This window comes from Ctenopharyngodon idella, chromosome 11, assembly GCF_019924925.1.
Source record: "Ctenopharyngodon idella isolate HZGC_01 chromosome 11, HZGC01, whole genome shotgun sequence".
NCBI lineage: Eukaryota > Metazoa > Chordata > Actinopteri > Cypriniformes > Xenocyprididae > Ctenopharyngodon > Ctenopharyngodon idella.
The window spans coordinates 7,157,021-7,178,360 of record NC_067230.1 but is presented as its reverse complement, the minus strand read 5'-3'; the positions used below and the strand labels follow the sequence as shown (position 1 = coordinate 7,178,360).

Here is a 21,340-nt window from a genome sequence, read left to right as displayed (position 1 = left end):
TATATTGTTACAAAAGATTACTATTTCAAACTGTTGTTCGTTTGAACCTTCTATTTATCAAAGAATCCTGAAAAAAAGGTATCATGGTTTCTACAAAAATATAAAGCCACACAACTACCAACACTTAATCATAAGAAGAAATGGTTCTTGAGCATCAAATCAGCATATTAGAATGATTTCTGAAGGATCATGTGACACTGAAGACTGGAGTAATGATGCTGAAAATTCAGCTTTACTATCACAAGAATAATTAACATTTTAATATAGTAAAATTCAAAAACAGTTACTATAAATTGTAATATTTCACAATATTACCATTTTTACTGTATTTTTTGATCAAATAAATATTTCATAATGTTATTTCATAAACAATTTAAATCTAAATCAACCCCAACCACCCAACATTTTGTCCCCTTTTTAACATCAAGGACTGTGGGCCAATAAGAGACTACAGTAAAAGCACATTAACCCAGTTAATCCTATAACTCCGCTTAGCATGACACCATTTAATGAAGTCAAACAGCTCAAATTCAAGCTCCTCATAGTTAAACCCAAAAAGAGCTCCTCATGGTTCATGAATCTGCAATGCAGGCGATCAAACCTTCCCAGAAGCCCCTTCCTTGTTTGGTGATACATGCGGCTCCACTTTGATGAATAATTGCTTGAAAGAAAGTGTACTTGGACTCGTCTGTGCTCAGATTGATTCTAACGGAAATATTATAGCACGCACGGTCTGTTCTAACATCCACCGTTGTGAAATTTAAGAAGGAAGATGTCAACTAGTAGTTGATTTGTTTGCGCTTGTCTGTGTGTGTATTTTAAGCACAGCAGTTTGGAGAGTTAGAATGTAGAACAAAGATGATCAGTGATCCAGTGACTGACAACTAAATGATTTGACCAAAAGGGATTATGGACGGTTGAAAAATCAAAGAAAAAATCTGTCCCTTTCATTCTCTTTCTTGGTCTTTCTTACTGTCATCTTCTACCTCTTAATCTTAGCGACCCTTCCTCTCCCTCCCCCAGTCTTTCTCTCTGACATTTACCCTCTTTTTCTCACTCCCTAGGACGATGGACAGAAGCACTTGTGTTTGACTGACAGCTCCTCAGAATAGCAGTTCCCTGGCAAGGAGACGTTAGGAGGCAGGCGGTGGGAGTGCTGAGTAGCAGTCTGGTTTGTTTGGCTCCCTGCCTCTGTCTTACAGGATGGGGGAAGGGGGATGTCGCAACATGCCGCAATCTGATATCGTTGACAACTAAACAATGAAAGGCGCTGTGAATCAAATTTGTTCCTTTATAAAACTCCTCTGTCTTGCCCACAGAGGCAAGTCACGCTTCACGTCATTGAAAAGAAAAAAAAATGATGAGTCATTTTTTTCAGTTTGAATTTAGCTGCAATTAACAAAGAGACTGATTCATGCTAAAGAATCAAGCAGAACATTACAGTGAATGCAGAGGGATGGAAGAGAAGACATGTACTGTAATAAAAGCACCTGGAATTCATGCTTGAATGTTCAAAAACATTATTTCTCCACATATTTAACATTGTTGCAGCACCTCTCTTCCCAGTCTGTCAGTAACACTCTGTTTAGTTCCTGTCCCACATTACGAAAAGCGTAATGTGCTCTGATTGGTTGACTGAAACAGTGTGTTGTGATTGGTCAATCGCTTTGAGCATGTTTAGTTTCAACGCTACTATCGCAACTCAACCAGGCCTTGTAGCCATTATTTCAATGAAGAATATGGTGACGTGATTCCCAAAAGAAAACTCAAATGATCGAGGCATTTCAGGGAGTTCAGAAAGAAAAAGATAATAACTTTATGCTTTGTAACTTAGCAGACTTTTTCATGCTCAAACAGCAACATTACACTTCAAAGAAAGTTGAAAATGTAAAAAAACAATAATAAGTCCTCTTTAAAATTTCCTTCTCGGCCCAAAAAAAGCATTTACTGAAACTAGGGGTGTCACAATATATATCATGTTATCATGATAAATACTACACATATGATGATGTCATATTAAACATCTGGTTGACCCTCCAACATAGTAGGTGATAACGAAAACAGACATAACAAAAACACAAGGTGATGAAGCAGTGTGTAGCTAGCTACTGCACAACAAAATTCAAAAGCGCCTACCTGCCCAAGAAAAAAGTTAGTTCCTGTGTGGGAGTTTATTGGATTCATTTCCCTACACTTTACGCATATCGCTTTTTGTCGATATTGCACACCCCAACGGCAACATTAGCATATGACCGCCCACTTTTACACATCTACAATGCCTATTTGGTGTTTAAAAACTTGGCCCGCCCATAAGGAGGAAGTATGACAGATAATGTTATTTCTAAAAAACATAAACAAACATTGTGCTGGGTGTAGCACCTTCCACTCTGCACCACCAGAACAATCCCAACATTAAGAAAGGCCCCGTTTACACTGGTATAAAGATGCGTTTTGGTCGACTGGATCACAAGTAGACAAGGAAGACACATACCTGTTTACACTTGGTGTTTTAATCCGTCTCTTTTGTCCACTTTCGACCACTTCTGCCCTGATTTCCTCGAGGGGAGGGTCTAAGGCTGGGTAAATATATCAGCTTTTTCAGATCTTTCGATCTAATAGACAAAATAAGCTTATGCAATTTACATGAGAATGTGCGCAGAGATGACAGAAAAACACACTGAGAGTATGTGTTAGAATTCAGGAATGGTGAGAGAACATTGTGCTTGGTACATTTTTTGTCTTCAAACCAAAGTTATGTTTTCAGCTGACAAAGTATAAATCCCCTCTGTCTAGAGAGCTTCTCATAATGTTTAGAGAGCAGACAGAGAGTAGGAGGTCTTTTTGTGGTTGTTCGAATATACTACGAAAGCAATCCGGTTTTCACTATGCATTTTCGACTACCTCTGGAAGTGGTCGAAAGTGGACAAGCTCAAAACGTTTTTGACACCCGTTTACACCAGTATTTAGCGTCGTCCACTTGTGATACGATTGACCAAAATGCATCTTAATACCAGGTGTAAACAGGGCTAAAAACTGAACTGAAGTCTAATCTGAAGTGATTGTTTTGTGATGCTGTCAACAAATAGGTGCAAATAGGCTGTTATTGAAAGATGGGGCAGTGCAAACTACATTAGACCTGCAGTTCTACAAATTTCTAGCAATATATAAATTTAAAGACACAGCAATAGCTTGTTTGATATCAAGGGTCAAAGAGAGGCTGGAAAATTGTCATGAAAAAATAAACTTTTTTAACTTTACAAGAGGAAAACAAAATAAAGGTTAAAAAAAATGATATGGTCCCTTTAAGTGAACTAGACTCATGACTCTTTGTTTAACAATGCTTTAATATAGTGTGTGTTTATATATGTATGGGGTATTAAAGAGGGCCATTATGAATCACTGGTCCATGACTCGAATGCCGTCTGGGTGACGAACTCAGATCTCCTGGAGCCCTGCATGCTGAGCATTGATTGGCTGTGACTGTGAGAGCAGGAAACAGAGCGAACAGCAGGAGAGAGGAAAGATTGTGAGCGTGTGATGTTTAGGAGGCACCCACGCAAAAAAGAAGGAAAAAAAAAAGAAAATCAATGGCCACATTCACAGCTTGCAGTGTGCATAAAGGTAGACTGAGAGCTTTATCCTTGTCACCTCTCAACATGCCTTTTCCTATCTACATGTTCACCTCATAATCACTCTTCTCTAAGTGCGGCTAGACTCTTCATTCATGGGCTACTGTCTCTGTATTTATCTTCAGTCCACAACATGTTCACTTATCCTGTGAGTGCCACAAAGGATGCCAAGGCCAGAGATGGAAAGAATCAGAGGGAAATAAAGAGACTAAGATAAGTAAGTGCAGGAGACAGCAGAGAAAAAAGACAGGAATGTTTACGTGTGAATGTATTAAGGCCCAATGATGTGACAATAATTTTTTGTTAGGGATGCACAATATATTGTCCACCATATCGTTATCGGCCGATATATGTTCATTTTTAATGTTATCATTATCGGCCAGGTAAGAAAATCTGGCCAATATATATTAAAGCCGATACATAATGGGTTACATTGAGACACTTCAATGTGCACTGTCCACTATGATGGTTTTGAATTGCTTGAAATATGATTGAAATCCCGTCAAAAAGGAAAATACAGTTAAGTGCAACATGTGCAGTGCAAGTCTGTCATATAAGCTACATAAAATGAGAATATTATAATTGTGTGCTTGGGACATGGCTTTTAATGGTGAAACTTTTGTTTTTGTAATTAGGCTCTTAAAAATTATATTAAAAAAAAATTATTTAGATTTATCAGCCAATATATCGGTTATTGGCTTTCAAATATAAAGAATTATCGGTTATCGTATCGGCCAAAACTTTCGTATCGGCGCATCCCTATTTTTTGTCCATATCTATTAATTTATTAAAAAAAAAAAAAAAAAAAAAAAAAAAACACTTTACAGCAACTTGAATACACTCTGAGCATGTTTAATTTCTGAATTAAAATTAATTTTGAATTACACAACTGTCCTGATATCATAATGAAGAAAAAACTAAATTTTAAAACTAAATTGATTCATTGATTATTAATTAAAAAAAAAAAAAAAGTATGCCAAATCAAAGTCATATGGTGCAACTGACATGCAGAAATAAAAACACAACACAAAAAATGATATCATAAAGTGGAACCCTGCACACCCTAATGATAACACATATATTCAAGGTCTAAAGAAAATACTTTATTATTTTTACTTGACAGTGACACCACATAATATTTTTATGATATCATTAAATTCAAACTTTTTTTGAAAATGGAATAAGTTTTTCAAAACCACATGAATACAAAGAGCACATTTCTAAGAACTTGGTTGTGTTTCAAACCAGATTTTTTTTTTTTTCCCAAACCCTCTGGGCGTGTGCAGGATGTCACAGGGTGGCACGTTAAATCTGTCCCCAATGCAGAGCCCAGCGCTATAAAGACAACAGCATGTCTTCGCGGAATGCATCGTCATGATTTACAGTCCTATCCAGATGCACAACAGAGATAAACTCTCAACACTAGACAATAACAAAATATACTGCCTATTTCCTGTCTCAGATTGCAGAATTACAAGCAACAAGGACAGTGACCCTGAACTTTGAGGATCTTGAAATGAAGGCAAAGTTCATAAATATGTATGTAGTGGCATAAATTGCTATACTATGCAGCTCTGGACTATATGCTGGCCTGCCCCACCACTTCTGTAGACCAATAAAACAACAGCAGAAGTTAAAAATAAAGCAAGAGGCATGCTGCACAGCTGTGAGATACTTTAAGATTTGTGTGCTGTCAGTCTGCTTAAATCTCAACAGCTGAGATGACAAGAGGTTGTGGATTTCTTTAGCTTTTTCCTTTTGCACTCGGTCTGTTAATCATATGGGTTGCATTTAAGACACATTTGCTTGCAATACAGCCATAAAAACAAAGACATTCTCAACAAAGCATGGTGAAAAGCAACACAAAAACTTGAAAAGAAGGGAACTTAAATTTAGCACAAGTATGACAGGTCTGACAAACCTAGTTGTCAGTAAGGCACATGAAACACACAAAACCACAATCCTAAGAGTGTGTAAAAGGTACTCACCACTTCCTTTTGGCACTAGGTTTCTGAGGAGAGTTTAAAAGTCATACACCTTCATGGAATAATCACTTCTCAATGACAGACTTCAGTAAAACCTAACGGTCCTTCTTTAACTGGAAAATGTGCAGCACATCTGAGAGTAGAGAGCAGGCGAGAAGGGATGTGTAAGTGAAAGACAAATGTTTTGAGCTAATCGTTGTGCCAGAGAGCGATTTTACTCGTTCACTCCACAAGCTGTGGCAGAGCCATTAAATACAAGAGCTGTGGAATAGAGGAACAAGCAAAAAGAGAGAGAAAGAGGCTAAAATGAATACATGCAGTGCTGAGAGGTGGCAAGTCTGCTTCCTAAGACTAAAATTGCCTCCCAGCACCCTCCACCCACTAAACTCTCTCCCACCGTCCCCCCATTATGAGTCATCAATCTCTCTGCCAATCACAGCTCAGCACTCCAGATGATTAAAATCACCTCTTAGTTAAAAAAAGTGAAAGAATTTGATCAAAAGACTAAAAGTGTAGTTCATTTTTGAATGTCTTACACACAAGCTACTGGAGCTCTCCAATCTGTACTGAAAACATGCAATGTAGAGGCAATATCACCCAAATTGCTAAAAAATTTAACTAATGCCATTTTTAATTTTTAAGTAAAATCAAGTGGTGCCAAAGTCACAGCCTGAATTTAATGACTAAAAAAATCTGAAAATCTAGTTGAATCTCTATAAACTCTATAAATGATGTACTGATGAATAAAGTGACATAGCAATGTGAAGTAAAATAAGTATAAAGTATGATAAAGCACGCATCAAAATTTTTTTTATTAATCAAAATTTCAAAATTAAAAAATAGTGACAGTAAAGACAATTCTCAGTTTATCAAAGAATACTGAAAAAAGTGTATCACAGTAATGGCTGCATAAAATGCAGCTTTTAACAAATATATAAATGTGATGTGATCTGCGAAAACCTACGAATTGGTCTTGTTTTAAAGAAGACACTAGTCAGATTATTGTAGAAGTGAAATAAATTATGAAAGTGAAATAAAAAAAAAAAGTTATAGAAGTTTAAGTTTATGAAAATGTTTTACTCTTAAACTGCAAGAAAATAAAAGCCAAAAATGTCAAAATTCCAAATTTTAGGTTGAAATATTTCAAAAATGAGCTTTCAGTAAGATTTTGTTTGGGTGCAGTACCAAACTTTTTCACTAGATGACACCCAAGCTCCATATCTGACCATTTAAGGGCGCCTCCATTTATTTGAGTGATCTGAACCATATATTTCCATATTTTCATATATTTTATTAAGTAGACATCCTATTTAGAAGTAGTATGTGCAGTTTGGCAGTATTTGATTTGAATTCAACCTCTAATAAACAATAATTAGAACATGTGTGTTCATTATAGCTCCGTTGTTCTCTTGTGCTTCGCCTTCTCACAATAACGTTGTATTAGAAAAAAAAAAAAAAAATCTTTGCGTGCCGTAGTTTATACAGGACTGGCGGGAAATTTGCATTAATACACCTTCATTCTACACGTTATGTGGTTTATTTTGATAGGTGAACTGTCTTTGTAGTGTTAAGAGAGGGAAAGCTATGGCCGTTTTTTTTTTTTTTTTTTTTACCTCCGCTGGGTGTGTTCTTAAACAGTAACGTTAGAGAAAGAAAGTCTTGCCACTATAAATCGCTATTTTTCTGCACTTAACAGGCAAATTTTGCCAAGATATTTTCAGAGATGATAGACAAGATGTTATAAAATGATTATTTAATGAAAACCCAATTTTGACCAAAAAAAAAAAAAAGACATTCGACCTATTTTTTGACTTTACTGAAAACGTTCCATCCCGGCATCCGACGGGTTTTCCCAGATCACATCACAAATAGAAAAATGTAAACCAATTTAAACTTTCGGACGCAAGATGCGAAAGAGAACTCGCGCGCGTGCTTGGGGAAGATTTGTGCACTCATCCGAAGCACGGACACAGAAGCGCGTGTACAGCACAGTTCTCTTTCAAGTCTTGCACTTGAATGGATAAAATGTACACAAAAATTATGTCAACGTCAGTTTTGGCGAGTATTCTAGCAAATAGCAGGTTATGTCTTAAGTGAACTTAAACACTCGAGAAAGAACAATTATGTTCAGTGTCAGTGTACTGTATCCGTGCATTATGTCTTAAAGTGACAGCAGCCTAATATTCCTGCTGTCTGAATGTGTTTTTAATGTTAATCAAACAACAAAAGACAAGGAAATCACTCATTGCTCGACTGAATAGCTTTTGTAACTTAATAATTAATAAGTAATTAATAATACAGTGAAGATTATGCAATGTTGTTTTACATTTGTTTAGCTACTTTATTCAATTTATGTATCTGAAAACTACTGTTGGGTACCTGCAAAACCTTTTATTTCTATCTTTGCTCTACTGATTATTAGGGCCCGAGCACCGATGGTGTGAGGACCCTATTGTAATTGCTCGGTCAATTCTTTTTCTTCTCTGAAATAAATGGCATTTCTGAGGGCCTAAACATGCTCGAAAACTCATGAAACTTGTGGTGAAAAAAAGTGGTGAAAATTTACGTTTGATATAGGTTTCAGAATTAGGTGTGGCAAAAAGGCTCGATAGTGCCACCTACAAAATTTCAATTAAGTGCCCTTCGCGCTATGTTTCAAGGACAAGTATGAAATTAGGTAGACACATGTAACAGCCCAATACCTCCAAATAAGTCCCTCGATGCAAAATCTGAAAACCCAACAGGAAGTGCGACATTTTGAATTTTCTCTGCAAAATATTTGCAGTTTTTGCCATTTCCAGATGTTGTAGTTTAACAAACTCCTCATAGAGCTTTAATCAGATCAACATCATATTTGGTCAGTCTAATCCAAAGACCTTTGTGATGTTAAATTGCGAAGATCTTGACTTTTCGCAAAGGGGCGTGTCTGTGGCGGCCTGACAAAATTTGATGTTTCGCTATGAAACAGGAAGTTGTTGTAACTTGGGCATACAATGTCCGATCTGCCCCAAACTTCACATGTTTGATAAAAGTCCTGGCTTGAAGACATCTACATGGCAATATTCAGTTAGTCATAGCGCCACCTGCTGGCAACAGGAAATGGCATGCTTTGCACTGTAATTTACTCCCAGAAACACATTTGTATATGCCATAAAGTACCAAACATGCTAGAAAAACATTCAATCATGCTAAGTGCTAAAGTATGCGATTAATGCCACAAAACAGGAAGTTACTGTAACTCAGGCATACAATGTCCGATCTGCCACACACTTCACATGTTTGATAATAGTTCTGCCCTGAAGACATCTACATGGCAATATTCAGTTATAGTCAAAGCACCACCTATTGACAGCAGGAAGTGTGGCACGTCGAAATGCCTTTGCCATATTTCTCCTGTATTTACTCGCTTATATGCATGTAGCCCACTATTCACTGTTTTCCTAAGGGCCCCGGGTGCGAGGGCCCTTTCATCGCTGCTTGCAGCTTTAATTTGTTTAATTTGTTATATATATATATATATATATATATATATATATATATATATATATAAAAACACTTACGACCCCAATCTTTTCAACATTAATAACAATAAATCAAACAAATTAAGAAACATTCCAGATTATCCCCATTTTTTGCACCCCATCAACTCTTGCCACAATATATAAGCATATAATATGACCCTATAGGCAGCATTCTAGTCTGACATTATAATGTTGTAGCTGGAGTCTATGCCAAGATTTGGAGCAGTAAAAATTCCATGGCTGCTTGCACGACTCTTTAATGTAATTATATGTTAGCGCGGCACCAGGCAACCTGCTATGAATGCCTCCGTGAATGGAAGCTCTTTATGTGCAATTTAAGTGTGGTTGGTCATATGATGTGAGATAGAGCACCTCAATAATCGGCTGTTGTCTTCTGACTCACGCATATGCACAAATTTGCATTCCGCTTATTACTGGGTGTTTTTCAAAATCTGTTTTAAATTGTATTTGTCTGGATTTTTATATTGGATGTGTCTATAATGACACCTGTAAAATAATTTGTTGAGACAAAATCGTGACTGTTTTACTAAAATAGTGAAGTTGGGGAAAAGGAGAAGAAGAAAAAGGGAGAAAGTCTTTCCCTGCGTGTTTCATTTCACATCATCATTAATTGAAGTTATCAATCAATAGGGGTGTCCCAAGAAAGAAGGATTCTGGGGATTTGAGAGAAAAACAGAGAGAGAACTGTTTCCACACTTAATGAATGAAACAGCTTGACCCGCCAGTTAACAAAATGCACTCTATTCTTGTTTAAGTGGGAAAATAATTTGTGACCCACATAGACATCATTGACTAAGCACAGGGTGCGGAAAACCTCAAAATATTCTGAAGAGAGGGCAAAGAGAGAGAACGAGAGAGCGGCATGCATAAAAAGGCATTAAGAAAATGCGTAATGAAATCTGAGAGCGGGAAGGAAAAGTCATCATCGACAGGACCTTTTTGGACTACGGAGGGGTACAGGATGGTTAGACACTCATGTATCAAAATCATTCTTCCTCTTAATTCTTCCCAATACGCTCACTCTCATTTAGGACAGAACGGGAGAAAAACAGGGGAAGGAAACAGAATATGATACGAAAATGTCTCCATCACATGTTAAAGTCATTTCTTTTTTCTGAGGTTTTGTGTGAATGGACTCCAACATTATACGCATTTAATACAACCTCATCCTGAGGGAACACGTGAACGCTGTGTCTTCTGAAAATCATTCAGTTTGATGAATACAAAGCAAGGTTGACTGAAATAAACTGAAATAAAGATAAAATATATATATAAAAAACTTACAGATTTTATTTCAGGTAGTTGCCATAGCAACATTTACAAGTGTAAATTGAAGTACTAAAATAAACCAAATAAACTACAACTAAAAATTAATAAAATAATATATCTTTAAATCTTAAAAGGACAAAAACACACAACAAAATTACTAAAACTTTAATTTAAATTAAAATTAAAACAGAAAATATAAAAATAAAATCTAATTCAAAATATTAATCAGCAGGCCTATATCAATGATACTAAAATAACTGGTACAAAGTAATAGTAATAACAGGCAATAATAGAGCTAGAAAAACAGACAATTTATTAATTTAGGCAGCACTTTTAGGATGGTTTTACTGAGAAAGTGCTTCTTCCTCTTTTATTCTTGCTTAAAAACAAGAAGGGTTTTAAGAGAGTTAAGTTGCCATTAGACCAGTCAACTAAACCAGTTAAACGCCAATATGACCAGGCTAATGCTGACATGACTTAGGCAAGAATACCATTTTAATTGTCTTCTTTCGGCCTTTCTTTCGCTCTGTTTTTTTCTTTACATCTCTTGAGAAGTGATGAGCAATAGCTGGACTCAGCACAGACTGGTGTGGGAGGGACATCTTTCAATACTGGATTTCAGGGCCTTATTGCAGAAGAGAGTTTGCTCTTACAAAGAGAAAGAGAAAGAAAATGAAGAAAAGAACATACACAAACACTCAAATTCAATGATAAAAACAGATGATGATGATGATGATGGTGGTGACAACAACGACATCTATAATGATTATGATGTTGATAAAAATGCACCCGAGATTCAATGACTTGTTTGGAATATATATTTTCCCCTCATGGTAAAAGCTAAAACCAGCACACTCCCTGCCAAACACACATGCAGTGTTCTGCAGCACTCATTCACTCTATATAGCTGTCTCAGCATTGCCTCCATCAACGTAATCCAGTTCTCAATCCTCAATAACTCGGTTCATCAAATCCAAACTCAACTCCAAATCCACCATCTCAATGAATTCCCCACTAATACAATAAACTCTGAATGGCCTCCATTTCGAGATTATACTGAAATTGGCTCATAGCAATTGTTCACTGCTGCAGACTAAACTAGCTCTTTGAAACGCAACTAGTCTATGTTGGCATTTATCTTTGCACATCATGTTTTTTAAATGAATGTGCCCTCGCAATCAAAACTAACCTGTCACTCACATGAGATCGCAGCAATTAGCAATAATAGATATAATAATCCAATCCATTTGCTTTTTTTTTTTTTTTTACTCAGAAAAAAGTCACTTTTTTTGTTTCTTTTGCTTTAGAATTGCAGTTTAATGCTATATGAAATCTTTCTTGATTTTGCAGTGCAGTAGATTCATTATGTTGCTGTCATACTGGACTGAACTGCATTGACTTTAACTTAGGGTATTACAAGTAAAGTTCAGTGAAATCTAAGTGTAATTGTACTACTCTGAACTGTTTTCATCCTGGACTGAACTATACTGCAAGCGTGCTCAAGATGTATTTGCACTGAAAAGTACTACTTGAAAGGTACACCAGGAAAGGATTCCAATTTAATTTTTCAGTAGAAATGAATTATTGAGTTGGTGTTGTGCAAGATCCAATCCCCCCACAGAGACCTACCTACCCCCCTCTGTAGACAACTTTGCAAGGATATACTATTTAGTGGCTTATTGGAAATTATAGTATAATCACTCTGAAGTACATTATCTATTCACCATGAAAATATGTTTTTATGTAATAATAATAGTAATAATAATAATAATAATAATATGTAAATCTGCTAAAACATGACAAACAGGGATAGGGATAAGATTCTGCAGAGGGAAAGAATCGTGCACACTGTAAACCAGAATAAGTCTGCAAAACTCAAAAAATTTAAGTTAAGAAATTCAAAGTTTAAGTAAGCAGAACTGCCATTTTTTTTATGTTGTACTCATACATTTTAATTCCTCTTAACTTGAAATGTTTGAGTACACTAATTCATACATTTAACTTAAAATTTTCGTGTAACCTCAATGTGAACATTTTTATTAGTGTAAACTTAGCTAGTTATAACAAGCTAATTCAGAAAATGCTAACATGTTAACAATAGCATGGTATAGCACTTGCTGAATGAGTACAACAATATAAAGCATTCTTGCTCTCAAACCAAGCCGCATGTACCACAATGATGGTAACTCTCCAAAAACCCACATTAACATAAATTCTTCTAATTTAGGAAAACTCTAATCACTACTAAATCTCCCACTTAACATTAATCTTGCACAAAAAAAACATTACATAACACTAATTTTAGCATTTACTCTCCCTTTCGAGTGCCATGGGCAAAGCATGCTGGGAAATGGAAATCCCAGCCCAGGTTCAGTTAAACTTAAGTTCATCTAAATTAAAAGAAATAAGTTCATAAAACTTGCTCAGTTCACTTAAAATATATAAGTTCTGTGGACTTGAAAGAAAAAGAAAGTGCTAAATACTCATAAAAGTTAATTTGATTGAACTAATTTGTTTCATTTAAGTTTGTCCTACTCAAACCAATTAATTATTTTGAGTGTTAGGGTTTAAAGTGCATGCAGGGATACATGATAAGCCCAAAATGATTTATAAAATCTATCGGGTTTGATTTGGCGGGAAATTTTTGAGGTTTCTGTCATTCATCCAAGTTCATTTATGTTCTGTATGTAAACAAGGCAATGGTTATTTCAGTAGAGGGGCCATTAAATTAATCCATGCTAGAATTTCTATATATCGTTTTAAATTTTGCAGAATGAAATTCTAAATAAACAACACAACTTTAAGTTTTAGCTTTCATTGGCATTACTTTATTTGTATTACATTTGACATTCTCCATGACATGATTTTAACCTTCAAGTACTCTAAATAGAGCAGCAGATGCTGGGACAGCATTACTGTGTGTTTAACTTGCCCATCACAGAAAGTCCCAAAAGGCACATCAGAAGACACAAACACTGACATGGTTTATTTGGGTATCTACTTCAGCTGCCAATCAAATGAACTGAGCAGAACATTTAACCAATAAAGAACCGATGTGTGTATTAGTGTCACCAGTCAGCCTGGGGTGACAGCTGTACTGGAGAAGATGGGAGCAGACTTAAGGTTTTGATTAGACAGGAAGAGACAATGAAAAACAGTTAGAGGTCATGACCTTTATATTTCCAGTCTCTAAAATGGAGAGATTGACAGTTTCTTCTCCTCTCACAATGTTCCCCTCTCCATTTTATTGTCTATGGTTTTCTCACACAAGACTGCACATATAAAATTAAGTTTCCAAGAGCACGTTCTGCTTAAAACCACCCGGAGAGATATTGAACAAAGGTCAGTGGAGATGTGACTCAAGACCTCTCCCGGAAAGCCTGGCATCAGCATATTCAGAGAACTGACAGTATTCAGCATTGAAGAATGTTCTAAATGATAACAGACTCTTTGTGAAACACAGCAGACGAAAAGACAAATCTCAGATGTTTATATCCCAAAAGACATGACCATTTTTGGACCTTTTTGGTTTTGTAACAAATTCTGGGAATGGTTGACGCTTTTCCACTTTAACTCTTTGTGGCACTAATGGCATTATAACACTGCTAAGAATACCTCATTTGTACAGAAACCTCCTAAAATGATTTATTTTTATGATGTGGGTTTAGAGAGGCTTTTAACTAACAAAAAACCCAAAACAAATAAACTCAAACCACGTCAGAACCACCAAATGTTTGATGGTAAGATCTAAATACAGAACCAAAGATGATGGTTGATGGATGGAAACTGTGCCAAACAAGCTTTCTTGGGTTTTTCTACTTGGTTTTAAAAGGATTCTTTGGTTAGTAGGTGTAAACACAAAAAGCTTGTTTATCTTATCAGCATTGCCATTTGTAGAACAGCCAAACAATAGTCCATTAAACCATCTCCAATGATACAAAACAGGTTTCCTGCTGTAATTAAAGACCTATTGCCTTGAAAGCGACCCAGACAATAGACCAGTCAAGTAATCCTGACCACAGAATTGAGTAGGTGTGGTAAATTCCTTTCAGAATCTATTGTTGCTGGCAGGGTTCCCTGTTACGGACCTCTTGAATGTGACATATGATGCTCACACACACACTCACAAAACAGTATCCAATCAGGGATCCCTCATCCTGTGACAAAATCAATCAGCAAATATTACCTCTATTGACAAGCAGCAGGAGAGGCCATGGTCTGTTGGTCGACACATTATGGTGCACACACAGGGAAGCACACATATCATTGATCTTTACCGACCAAATACGGCAAAAACTACCTATTCTCCCTCTGGGAAGACATGGGCTGGCTTTATGAATATTTCATTTTGGTGATATTGCATCACATGCATTAAAAGGTAACATGAAAGGAGAAAAAAGCCAATTTGGGAAATAATCTGGTACGATCGAATCTCTTATGGGTGGAATGAATGAATTTATGATAAGACAGAGGATTTGCACACTTTAGTCAGGATTGTTTAAGAATAATTGACTGAAACAGAAAAATTCTGTCATCATTTAATCAATTTCATGTATTTTGAAACCCATTCTGTATGGTGTTTTTTCAACCATGAAATGCGAAGGGGTTTCCATATCCACCTTATTCCTACGCCCCACGTCGCTTTGTACGAATTATGGGTTTAACTTCCGTTAAGCCGTAAACAATCAGTGAAAGGCTCGCTGCATGAACACTATAATACATTTTTTTTTTTTAAACGGGGTACAATGAGATGACATTATTCTACTCACCCTTCAACCATTGAACACTAAAAGCACATTTAAAAGTGTAAAAGCATCAACAAGGTACTTTCAGCAGACCATGTATAACCCCCAAAGCTGATTCTTTCCACAGCAATAACGGACGGATTAAATATCACTGTAGTAATATATATCTGTATTATGTTGCCTTAAATCAAAAATGTTCATTAACTTCAGCATTGCGTAATACTATTTAAAAGTGATTTCTGTCATTTTGACAGATAATAAATTGTATTTACCTGTGAAAACAAACCTGGAAAGAGACGTGAGGATTTGAGGAGAAAAACAATAGATTTTTCATGCATTCGAGTGAATTATTAATAGGATATATTTTAAATTAAATCGGGAGAACAGACCACAAATGTGCAGTATATGTTGTCCTTTTTCATACTATTACACCGGAATGCAAAGGGAAAAAAAAAAAAATAATAATTATGAGGAAAAGAATGCAGCGACTGAAAAGAGTTCTTGCCATATAACATTTCACGTTAAAATACAAGAGATATGTTATTATAATGATGTCTGAAAATAAAACATGAAGGAAAATTGACAGCTCATTCAGTCAAACTGACAGATAAGCTTTATTTGTAGGGCAACATTATGATTTGAAATGATTCATTTCACACTGATTCCTCAAACTGGAAGTGCCACCCATAATTCAAAACGCAGTAGGCTCGTCAGGAATAAGGTGGATAATGAAAATGATTGGTGACCATGGCTGTCAAGCAAGATTTTCAGTGAATAACAACATAAATTGAGTCTGTTCCTCACACAATGGATTTAGAAGACTTGGAATACAGTGAACAAGTTGTATGGTCTACTTTTATGATGCTTTGCTTTACTTTTTTGTCCTTTTAGACCTTAACAGCTCCTGGTCCCAATCCACTTTCAATTGTATGTATAGGAGAACAGCATGAACATTCTTCAAAACACCTCCTTTTATGTTCTTTTATGAGCATGAGTAAATGAACTGTTATTTTTGGTTCGACTATCCCTTTAGGTATACATGCAATGCCAAAATATCACATGAGTGATCTCAGAACAGAGCTACTGTGAGAGTAAAAGTGGGGTAAAACACCAGAGGATACAGAAAACAAGGGATATTAACTGCACTCAGAAGAGCTAGAGATACTTTTATGGAGTTCAACTGCCATGTGGAAATAAGCAATCCACTTACTGACAGTGAAGTGTAAAGTTCACAGCGTTTGTGTCAGCCCATCTGCCAGTTACGCATCAGAGAGTTTTATCCGAGACGAGACCATAGAGACCACCTTCTTTGTCCCTGCTCGGCCTTTCTTGCTCTTGTTATCTCTTGCTTTCATTCTTTCGCTTTTCTCACATCTCTCTTTCTGGCTTAACCTCTCTTGTTTACTAGTTCACTTTCCCCTATACAATGGGAACAAGGCAATGATGAAATCAGGGTTGTGCACCATTGAGAACTCAATCAGGAGTAGCAAACAGGATGTATATAACAGAATTCAAATGATTATTAAATTATTAATATATTAATAATCAGTGTTTAAATGTCACCTATAGATTTTTGTATAATCTAATATAATGTAATATAATATAGACAAATGGTAGTTAAACAGAACACCTACAAATCTTCTTTGTAAAATGTGTTGTTTTGGACTAATGAAATTCCCTTTTTGTTTGGTTTCTTTGATATATGAACAATTGCAATTCCTCTACCTGTCATTCCAATTTAAATTCCAATTCAACATCCTGTGGAGCATGTGGCCAACTAAATTACAACTCATGAATTGAAAGAGAATCAATTGTTAAATTCCGAATTTTGCACAACCCTGAATAAAATACAGAGACGAATGACCGGCTGCCACACGGGACCCACTGAAATGAAATTTCACATAAACAGATGTCATATATCAGAGAGAGTGAGAGAGTGAGTGAGTGAGGGAGAGAAACAGAGGGACAGGAGGGAATTAAACACGAAGAAGCTTGCAATAAGAGCCAACTGGTTTTCCGTCTGCCTTGAGAACAAAGAGTCATCCGCGGCCTGGTCTGGAAGACAGACAGAAAGACTCTTCTTCTTTTGTTTTCTTTTATTTTATGAAGTGTGGATTCCATCCCGCTCTCCCCCGAGCTGCATGTGTTGGGTGTGCATGTGTGTTTCTGTGTCAGAAAGCTTGGGAATGATTTAATCATAAGGAGGCAGCAGGAAGAGCCAGAGAGACGGAGGAACGCTGAAACGCGACCCTTTTCAGACGTCTCCCCTCAAACAATGACCGACCCATAGCCCCTCCTTCTCTCTCTCTCTTTCCTGGTACTGATGAGAAACAATGAAGAAGGCAATTTGCTGTGAATGCAATCATTTCAGCATTGAAAGGCTATTAAATTGGGCTCCTTCACTTCTGAGCAATTTATAGAAATGGGCACACAATGCCAGCCTGTCAAACACAGTGCTATTACTGGCTTCAAACAAGGCACTCGTGCTGATTTCAAAGTGAAACGTGTTATTATTTAAAATAATTGAAGAATAAAACTTTCCAGCTTTTCTCTCATTGGAAGTTTCTGTTCACTTAATGAGCTGCACTATGGCAATGATAGTAGCATTTTGGCAACAAAAATCAACAACTTGCCTGCAAATGATACAATTTTTTACAGTAAATAATAAGATAAAAAACTAAACTCAATCATTTGAAATGCTTCAAGTGAATTTTACATGAACACATGGATATTCATTTTTAAATTTGCTATACAAGTGTATATTTAACAGTGTTACTAAAGGGTTAGTTCACCCCAAAATGAAAATTCTGTCATTTATTACTCACCCTAATGTCGTTCCACACCCGTAAGACTTTCGTTCATCTTCGGAAGACATATGAAGATCTTTTTGATGACAGAATGCTGTCAGATTTCCTTCCATTGACTGCCTGTGTAACTACCACTTTGACGCTTCAAAAATTTCATAAAGAGATCGGAAAACTAATCCATATGAATCGAGCGGATTAGTCCAAATTTTCCTGAAGAGAATCGATCACTTGTTATGATGAAAAGATTTCATTTAGGCTTTTACTCGTAAACTATTTAGTTTGTAATCAATTATTTTAAGAAATATCAACGTGGTGGGACTTAAAGAGAACATGAGGGTTAAATTGTATCCTCCCTTTTTTACTTTCCTCTGCTCCATCTCTTTCTCCATCTCTTTTTCCCATTCTATCTGTGATGAATATCTGTAGGCTACGGTGGTACAGTTGAACGTGGGATGCATTTATATACCTGCATAAATAGACAATGCGAGTGAGATTGACAATGTGATAATACTTCATTTCCTCAATTCGCTCTCTCCAACCCCCTTATCTTTACATTAACACCTCTCTAGCTCTCAATTTTTTCAAAGATGAGCCACTGATTCCCAAGTGTCTGCAACAATGACAGCTTAAAAAGAGAAAGAAAATTCTCATTACAAACAATCAGCCTCAGTCAATGTTCAGGCCACATGAAGGTCAAAGCAGATTTGGTCAAAGCAGAATCATCTTTTCCATGATATTTTCAGCATTCAGAACTCAGAGATCAGAATACACTGACATTAAAAAAAACTTGTTTCACAAATCTGGGAGACATAGATCATGTCTATTGCTCTATAGTTCAAAGATTAACTCTTAGATTGTAAGTCTAAACCTAAATGCTTAATCAAACCATGTGCAATGTAGACATAATAAGACCGGTCAAGCAAAAGATAAAAGATACCAAGTGAGATTACGGGACTTTCCGTTTGTACTCCCTCAAAGAGACAAGATAATTTGAAAGCAGAGAAAATAAACACTTAACATGAATTTGTCCTGAATCACTCACAGTGTACAAATGTGTGAAACAGATGTGCACGCAGAGACTGTGGGAGACATTTCAGTCCATATAATCATTATCAGCCGAGTGTGAGCTAGCTCATTTCCAAGTGGGTTTCAACGCGCGAGCTGTCAGACTGATATTTATGAAGAATATGCCGCTAATTTGAACCTTGCAGAGGTCAGAGAGCCATATCAAAGTTAGCTCAAGGGGAACATCTGTGATATAAATGCAGTGAGGGTGAATATGTTAACTGATGCTTGTGTCTGGCAAGAATCACACTGGCAAAGAGATTTTACTCTCTTTTTCATCTCTTCACTTGTCCACAAAACTATCTGTGTATCTGATGTCACAATCCATCCATCTAAACTCTTTTTGCTGCTGGTTCACTTCACACAAATATTCACTGCACTGGATGGAAGCTCATTAAAGAGAGGTAAAACTCGATTCAGTTTTGCACTACAAAGGCTCAAATCATGCGGATGCAAATAAATGCAAGAGCGAGATAAAAAGAAAGAAGTTACTTCAAAGTAAGTCTGCATGTATGTATGTATGTGTGTGTGTTTGTGTCTGGATAATCATTCCCTCTGGTGCTTGAGCAACAGGTTATCCCAAAATCCTCTCCCCGGGCTCTTGGCCTCATTGCCAGCAATTACACTGCTAATTTACACCACTTGGAACAAGGACTGGAGCTCACACACATGCAATGTAGGGGAGACAATTGAAATATGTTTTACATTTTCCTTCATAACTCATAAGAAACTACAAATCTAACTGCTATCTTCATGTGCAAGAAGCATACATGTGTGTCAGTATGTGTATGTATACCAATAAAAGCATTCAAATATTTACTTATCATAATATTGAAGTTTGATATTTACAATCACCTGTGTTACATTGGGACGATATTAACCTGCAATATACCAAACAGAAACGTGCCTCACCAATGCTTTATCTATTTCTATACTATGTAATATTTAAATATATATACTTAATATAATACTGAATAATTTTGACCTATATATGGTGAAAATTATTTCAGCTGCCAGGAATAAACGGTGCCTACATTGACATTATAAAGTAATACATTTTGTAAAATTATAAAAAGATTAAAAATATGTTTTATTATTACTACTATTTTTTAATTAGTTATATCCTCTTTAGTAAAACATAATTATATGTAAAGCCATGTAAAGCCAAAAAACAGTCTAGACACTTTAAAATAAAAATACCTAGTTCTGCCATGAAACTCTAGATGGCACAGGCTGATAGGTCCTTAACTCAATTTGGTAGCGACCACGTCCTTATCTACACAGCACAGCTGATTGGTTGCTGCTGCATTAGCGGCCAATGAGCTGCGGCTCAACATTCAAATACTGGTAGTGCTTGTTGTTAGCAGTCTATTTTATAGTTTCAATCTTTCAATTAATTTATACAACTATTATTTCATATCTAGGATTACAATTGCTCCTGATCTCAAAGTTATGATGAAATTCTTTATAGTGCCTAGCAGTGTTGGCACATTACAAGTATCGCGAGATATGTAATCACTACTTTTTTCAAGTAATTAGTAAAGTAACACACTACTTTTAGATTTACAACAAAATATTATTGCTTAAGTAAGAGTGTTGAACTCCTATTCTTCTGCAATCCATAATGGCAGCACCGCTGAAAGGTTTGTCTGAGCTGCGCCCTCTACTGTACAGGCGAGAATTTGAATTTCCTTCAGCTTGAGGTTTATTCATTTCTCTTTTGGTGGGAAAGGGCCTTTACATTTGCCAGAAATAGAACTTTTTGTTTGTTTGTTTGTTAAAAAAAAAAAAAAAATGCCTGGCTGGATTGGGAAAAAGTAATGCACAAGTAACAAAACACACTACTTTCCACAAAAAGTAACTAAGTAACACAATTTGTTACTTTTTAGGGAGTAATGCATAATTGCAATGCATTACTTTTAAAAGTAACCTACCAGCAAGTGTTATAAAATAAATAAAATAAACATATAACCTAGAAATAACATAAATATCACTTAGAAATATAGGAGGAAAAATATTAGAAAAATACTGGAAAAAAGCTTAAACTTTACTGAACGGATTAAGTGTTATCTTTCTTGTTTGTTTGCAAAAGAATTTTGGACATTACAAGTGTCCCTTGACTCACTCAATACGCTATATCAGTCAAAAAATAGTTCATGCACACAGTCACAAACACATTTTTTTTCTTTATACTTTGAGGTAACAAACTAAAGTTAAAGCTGAAAAATGATTAAAAAAAAATGGTTTATGCACATGGCCAATTTTTTGTTGATGTACCTTGCGTTGATATCACAAAGT

General features: G+C 36.0%; 1 protein-coding gene across 3 annotated transcripts in view; it reads right to left on the bottom strand.

Annotated features, from left to right (window-relative positions):
* The window catches only part of prickle2b (prickle homolog 2b), a 98,027-nt gene that overhangs the window by 48,959 nt on the left and 27,728 nt on the right, over positions 1-21,340 (bottom strand). The window contains exon 1 of one of the 3 annotated variants that reach the window (XM_051912467.1): positions 5,618-5,981. The exons of the other annotated variants lie outside the window; for them this stretch is intronic. The gene's annotated coding sequence lies outside the window, so the exon portion shown is untranslated. Of the gene's footprint in view, positions 1-5,617; positions 5,982-21,340 lie in introns of those variants that run through there. 3 annotated transcript variants of the gene reach the window in all.